The 7,238-nt window shown below is 47.7% G+C and overlaps 1 long non-coding RNA gene across 1 annotated transcript; it reads left to right on the forward strand.

Annotated features, from left to right (window-relative positions):
* Positions 1–4,619: 4,619 nt before the first annotated feature.
* On the forward strand, positions 4,620–5,340 carry Gm30476 (predicted gene, 30476). Its single transcript, NR_169083.1, has 2 exons — positions 4,620–4,790; positions 5,034–5,340. It is a non-coding gene; the product is annotated as a predicted gene, 30476 (long non-coding RNA).
* Positions 5,341–7,238: the final 1,898 nt, after the last annotated feature.

Below are 7,238 nucleotides of genomic sequence, written 5' to 3' on the forward strand. Positions count from 1 at the left end.
GCCATCAGTCACATAGGGCAACGCCCCAAGCCTCTGTTATTCTGTCTGGGCTCCACCCCCCTACACAGTTACCTGGCAACAGCTAGGTATGCTCCTCCCCACAGTTACCTGGCAATGGGCAGTTAGGCCTGGCCCACTATAAAAGAGGCTGCTTGGCACCTCCTTCCCCCCTCTCTCTCTTACTCTTGCCTCTCTCTCTTGCCCTCTTATTCCCCCTCTCTCCGAACTCCCTTCTCCCCTCTCTCCACATGGCCATGGCCGACCTCTACTTCTCTCTCCCTCTCTCTGCCTTTCTCTGCCTCTACTACCCTCTTAGCTCCTCTTCCCAGACACTTCTCCCTACAAAAGGTATTTAACCCCAGTTTCAGGTAACATAAATCTCTGCCATGACAATAAATGCCTTAAAATCATGCACTGCCTCCTCTCATGGGGACCTGCTGTGGGGAACAATGGAGCAGGTCTTCCTCTAAAGAGCCTCTTCTAATCTCCTGCATGAGGCCTCACAGTGCTTCCAGGCAAGGTTTCCACCAAGCCAAGCCACCCACCCAAGAAAGCCAGAGACACTCTCCTCCCTGCGGGACCCAGCGGAGCTCTCTCCTCCCCTTTTCCCTCCGGTCCCAGGCTAGAGCCTGCCCGAGGACCAACACTCCATTCTCAGCTCTTCCGTGGCATCCAGCAGCATCTGTGGTACCCAAGAGCTTGAGAACCTGTAGTCCTGGGCCTGCATGTGGCCCGGGGACCCCAGAGCTGGCTCTTCCACAGCACCCAGTGGCATCTGTGGTACCCAAGAGTCCGAGCCAAATCTGGCAGTCCATGGGTACCTCAGACTGCGCTTTTAACTCACACCCAACTACAAAATTATTTTCATTGCTACTTCATAACTGTAATTTTTGCTACTGTTATGAATCGTAATGTAAATATCTGTGGGTTTTGATGGTTTTAGGCGACCCCTGTGAAAGGATCATGATCTACCGGTTGAGAACTGCTCTCTTGGCTGTTCCTACTTCTAGTGTTCTGTACGTTTTAGAGACACTGATCCCTGCCCTGATGAGACATGGCCCTATCATTGAGGCCTTTGTAATCAATACTGTAATGGACATTCACAGAGTGCTCTAAGGATGTACATGCATGTATTTGTAAATATCGAACAGAGCAAAATAATCCCCAAGAAACTATGGCAAAGAAATGAAGCTTTCTCAGAGCTAGCATTTCTGGGCTTGCCTACGATTGGAGAGGGCACACTCATCAGGTGAGAAAAGCAGGAGGCTTCCACACTGCACAATGGCTGAGTAAGGCTGCTTGCCTGAACTGGGGGAAGGCAGAGGCCCATGGAATCCTACAGTTCTCAGGTTTTTCAGTGCTCTCTGTGAAACTTCTCATGGAGTCTTTGAGCCTATGAGAGCTCTGTAGTCATGCCCATCCCAGGCTTAGCAAAAGTCAAATCCTCTGTGGGACTCCCCCCAGGGAGGGCACGAGGAGGCAGAAGTGTGTCCCACTACACCCTGAACCAGAAGTAGGTAGCTAACGAAGGGTCCCTAAAACAGTCAAGCCACAAAGCCCAGGTACTGCAGGACCTCGGGGGAGACGGTGCTTCTCCCATCCCATTCTACCCTCTCACTGGGCTTCTATAGAGAGCCAGACTCTGTGCTGGGCACAGAAGGTAGACTGATGGCTGAGACAACAGCTGTTGACGAGTTCAGAGGAACAGTGGTCAGGAGCAAGGGTGATGGGCACTGTGACTCTGGGAACACTCAGGAGTCCAGGGACACTTAGGGAAGTGGGCTGTAAAAGAGTGATTATGACTAGTCAGGGAAGAGTTCTCAAGAAAGTAAACACACGCAAATTTAGTGTATGCATGCGTGTGGTGTGTGTGTGTGCATATGTATATATGTGTGTGCATGTGTGTGTGTTGCGTGTGTGTGTGCTTGTATGTGTATGCATGTGTGTGTATATGTGTATATGTGTGTGCATGTGTGTGTGGGTGTGTGTATGGATGTGTGTGTGCATGTGTATATGTGTGCACATGCGTGTGTGCGTAGGACATGAAAGCAGAAAAGGAACTACAGGGAGAGGAAGAAGCCTGAAGTGCAGCAGGGGACTAGGACAGGGGGCAGTAAGAGAATGTAGAGGGCGAAAGCAGAAGCAGGAAAGAAGGGCCCAGGGAGGGAGAGCAGTGGGTGGAGCAAGCAAGGACAAATGACAAGCTGTGTGTGTACTAGGTCATAATGAAACCTGTGGTTTTGTGTGCTAACTGAAAACAACTTTTTTCAAAGGAGATATTTAAGGAGATCCTTGGGTTTTAAGGCCAAGGAAACAGTTTGGGGTGGCCAGTGACCAGAGAAAGGACATCTTCAGCCAGAAGTGGGCGAGCTCTTGCTTGTGGGAGCACAAAGAGCCATAGGGTAGAAGCATATGAGGTTACAGGGGGCAGAGGGTGTCAGTCATCAGGCACAGATTTGAGGAGTTCGGTGGGTACCCTTATTTCTTCCTGTCTTGAGGAGAGAACTGGGTTGTTCTCATGTCTTCCACAGTATCCAGCTTTTCAGACAATAAACTTTGCTTGTGGGGCACTTGACAAAGGACAGGGGTTAATCAAGGGTTAGAATGTTCTTTCTAACCTCAGGAAATTAAAACACGTGCTTCCAGTCACGTGCTCTGTGAGTTTACAGCCCTGCAGTTGCTATTTTATAAGTTGAATAAATACTCGTTAAAAAAAAAAAAGAATAGGAATGTGTAAAGTCAGCATTGACAACTGGCGGGAGCAAGCCCGGCCCCTGGGAACCTGCTCCTGTCCAAGGGCAAAACATGCTGTGGGCAGAGATTCCGAGTTCAAAAGTCACTTGCCCCACCCCCACTCCCACCCCCCACCCCTGGGAGCAAGACACTGGTTCAGCCCCAGATGAGCACACTGGAACTGCACGGGGCAAATGACACTTGGTGGCTCTGCAGGTTGTGTCCTGCCAGCTCTGAGTCTTTCACAAACGCAATCTTTGCAATGAGAGGCTGGAGAGGCAGCAAGACCTAATGGGGTCATCAGAGGAAAGGTCGAGCCTTGTCCTCACACTGAGCTACAGACAGGTCAGGGGAGACCAAGGCTCCCCAGCTTCTACCAGGATGCTTTCCAGAAGCCAATCGGTCTCTGGCCACTTTCTCCAGTACAGGCATTGTCTTCTAGCCCACCATACCACCTCAGTACATTTCCCTGTTACTTCCTCCCTCCTCTCTCTCTCTCTCACTCACCCCCCCCCCCACACACACAGGCACACACACACACACACACACACACACACACACACACACACACACACACACACACACCGACAGTCTAACCCAGATCCTCTTTCCTGTGCTCAATAGTTTTATCCATTAATATCTCAGCTAACTAGAAATGATAATTGCAGGGGGGGGGGGAAACCTTGTCTTGTGGTTCAGCAAGATGTTTACATCTCCCCCGCCTTTCTGCCCCTCTCTTATAGAGACATGGCACAGAAAAAAAAAAAAAAAAAAAAACCAAAAAACCAAAAAACCAAAAAACCTCCTCTGAGGCGATGCGACAAGTCCTGTGAGTTACTTGTAAGTGGCAGAGCCTTTGGGCAGGAGACTTAAGGAGTGCTGATCATGAAAAGAACAAATCCCAACAGGCCAAGTTTTCCAGGGAGAAGTTAGTATCGAATACGAAAGCGTCAAGGATTGTGAGATGCTGTAATCTGGCTGCCCCTGCCTCCCTTTTGGTAAGTCGGGTTTACTTAATGAAACATAATGAGAAGAAACCAAAATACTGGAAAGCCATGGCTTTACTGAGGGGACTCAGCCAACAAACACAGTGGAAAAATGGGACCAATACCTCTCACTCTGGGAGGTTATTTTATGTTTTTCATTTTAAAATCTCCCTGGGTGTAAGGGAACAGACCACAGAGCCTTGAAAAGTCCTAGCAGTCCAGGGATTCAGTGGGAAACATCTGACTTGCCTGGGCTGGATGTAGATTTTTAAGGAAAAGGGGGGTTGGTGGCAGCTATTCTGCAGTTAATTATTTGTATTTGTGAAATTTTTCCTGTATTAGACAAGGAATTTTTTTAACAATAAAAATGTACACTTTCATTTCAATGATTGGCTGGTGCTGAGCCCTTGCTGGGAGTGCTAAAGAGAAAACTGTTTGGGGTGACAAGATGGGGAAAATGGACGCCAGTGATTCATGGAACATGTAAATATGTAGGTATACTGGACTTTTATTTATGATCCAGTCTGGGAGGAAGCAGGAAGAATCACAAGGCCAAAGGGCAACCGAGGGGCTCAAGTAGGTTTTGTACAATGACTATGTGCCCACACAACTCTCAACCCACCATCTGTCACAGGCCCTGAAAGCTTCAATGAGAACCTCTGCTGTGCCATCTTTCAGGTGGTGTCCTCTGAGGGCCAGTCTGTGATGCTACAGGGTGGCCACATAGCTAATGGGATGTGCTCAGTGCTGGCTTTTGCATGTCCCCAGCTGGGGAGAAGAGTAAGAGGAAAGGATCCAGGGACTGTAAGTTGGCAGAGTTCTGCTCATTTCTCAGAATTCCAGACACACCCAAGCCCCACCCACCCACACTATAATTAGCAGCTACATCATTCATGCACCGAAGTTTCCTGAGCCTCTTAGACAGACCAGCCTAGACTGCCCTGGTTGAGCCTTCTGTCTTGAGGAGGAACCGGGATTTCTGTAGGAAGACAGTGGAGCACGAGGAGAATAGAGGCCAAAGGTTCTGCCCACAAGAAAGCATAAGGGAGAAGACTGAAGCCTTCTCACAGGGTAGGAAACGTTTCTAGAGCAAAGAATATCAGTGCAAGCTGAGGCCCAGGCAGAGCATGCACAGAAGGGCAAAGGAAAGGGTCTGGACTATAGGACAAACAGGCAGATTGTGCTGTTTGCTAGCTTGAACCCCTGGAGCACTGAGCAGCAAGGTCTTCCTTCAGCCACTTTCCCCGGGGCCTCAGTGCTTGGGGAAAACAACCAATCTCGGGGTTTGTGCATTTCACGCTCTGCTTTTTCTAGGTCTTTTCCAGCTACCAACAAACCTGTAGGCCTCAGATGGTCCTAATGCACTGATGCGGTGGAGTAAGAACGAAGCAGATAAGACAAGTCCAAACAAGTCCAGATGGCGGCACATGCGGGAGGACATATGTCCTTAAAGTTGGACTAAGACTTGGAGATCAACTCAAGAGCATCGTTCTAGTGACCATTGTTAGGACTCCAATGTCCTCCCCACAGCAGGTGGGACCTACCTGAGACAGACAGAAAAGACCTCAAAAGCCGAGGCTGAGAACAACCGAATGCACTGAATAAAGACCCTCTCTGTGGACTAGGCTTGTCCCTGGGTATAGAGTGGAACGTCACTGTCAGTTAAGGATTAATCCTTCTCATCTATAGTGGTTTGAGTAAGCAATGTCCCCCAGGTGTTTGAACACTTGGTCCCCAGTTAGTGGCAATGTTTGGTGAGGTTATGGAACCTTTAGGAGTTGGAGCCCTGCTAGAGGAAGTGCGTCACTGGTGGGTCGGGCTTTCAGAGTATACTCCCTCATTCTACTTAGGGTTTCTCTGTGTGTACCTGGGTGTCTTAGAACTCACTCTGTAGGCCATCATGGCCTTGAACTCAGAGGTCGGCCTGCTTCTGCCTCCCAAGTGCTGGTATTGCAACCACACTTATAGGCCAGTGTATTTTAAGATTGTAATTGTTGATGTATATTAGTTGAACATATTAGCACATTTTACTGTGTCGTTCCCACACATGAGTAGACCATGAACTGCTCATATGCACTTCCCAGTTATTTTCTTTATCCTTCTTTCTTGCCTTGCTATGTCCCTTATACTTTTCTAGTAGTTTCTCTATTTCCCAGGCTTTTGCTGTCATCTCTTTTTCTTTTGTTCTACAGATGAGAGAAAACACGCTTAATGTTTTCTTCCTGCATCTTGCCAATCTTACCAAACATAATGTCCTCTGCTTCTATCTACTGTCTCGTGACTGACACGAGTTCATGCTTCTTTATGATAGAATTGCACTCTTCAGCATATTCAGCACATTTCCTCCGTTCATTCATGGGTTCAAGCAGAGGCTGATTCCATATCTCGGCCATTATGACAAGTGATGCTGTAAATGTGGCTGTATGTATATCTCTATCCCGTGCTGGTTGAGGCAGCTTTGAGTACATACTCAGGAGTGGCATAGCTGCATCATAGGCTACTCCTACCACCTCTACTTTTTGAGGAACTTCCATACTGATTACTGTAGTGCCTGAGCTAATTTACATCCATGCCAATGACATATAAGGTTCCCCTCCCCCACATCCTCACCAGCACTTGTTATTTCCTTACTTAACTGTAGCCATTTTGACACGCATCATGTGGAATCTCAATATAGTTTTGCTTTATATTTCCTGGTGGCTAAAGATGTTGAGCATTTTATCATTTGTCCTTTTGGCTATTAATACATTTTCCAAGATGTGGCCAGGTCATTGGCCCATTTGTCAGTTGGCTTACTTCTTCTTTTGTCATTATTTTTTTATTATAATGTAATCTTGATACATGTCTTCAGTCAGATGAATGGCTGGCAGAGATTTTCTTCTATTCTGCTGCTTGTCTCTTCACAGAGATGCCTACTGATCGGTGCCCCGAACCTTCCAAAGATTGCATGTTCCATGTTAAATCCAATGTCTTTTTCTTCCAGCTATGATCCCTGCCTTAACTAATGTACCGCCATTCACCTGGTGTCCCTAGCAAGAAACCTGGTTTCCCTTCCTCTCTCACTTCTCACCTCTGACTGGTCCCCAGGACTGGACAACTCCATTTCTTGAAACACTTTCCTGCCACCCAATCTGACGCTTCTTCCTTCCTGTCCAGAAGAGGACCGTGCTCTGCATCTAGTCAGTCACCGGTATTTCCTGTGCACTGGCAGAAGCTAACCCCTGTCTTTCTATAAACCCCACCCTGACTCTCAGGATAGAGATGAAAGATTTAACTACAACACTGGGGTCCTCCAACATAACCTATGACCCCCATCTCTCACATTCTCTCCTTACTCTTGATTCTCTATGGTGCCACCCTGCCATCAAAAGCACATGCTGAATCTCCCAAATGCCCTCTCACCCCTCCTTCCTCTCTTGCATCTCTTGGTTCCCTGTACTTACCATAATGTGATAGTCTAATCAAATCTCTATTTATTGACTGTCCTCTCACAAAAGCTCCATGAAAATAGGAATTTCT

This window comes from Mus musculus, chromosome 17 (genome assembly GCF_000001635.26).
Source record: "Mus musculus strain C57BL/6J chromosome 17, GRCm38.p6 C57BL/6J".
Taxonomy (NCBI): Eukaryota; Metazoa; Chordata; class Mammalia; order Rodentia; family Muridae; genus Mus; species Mus musculus.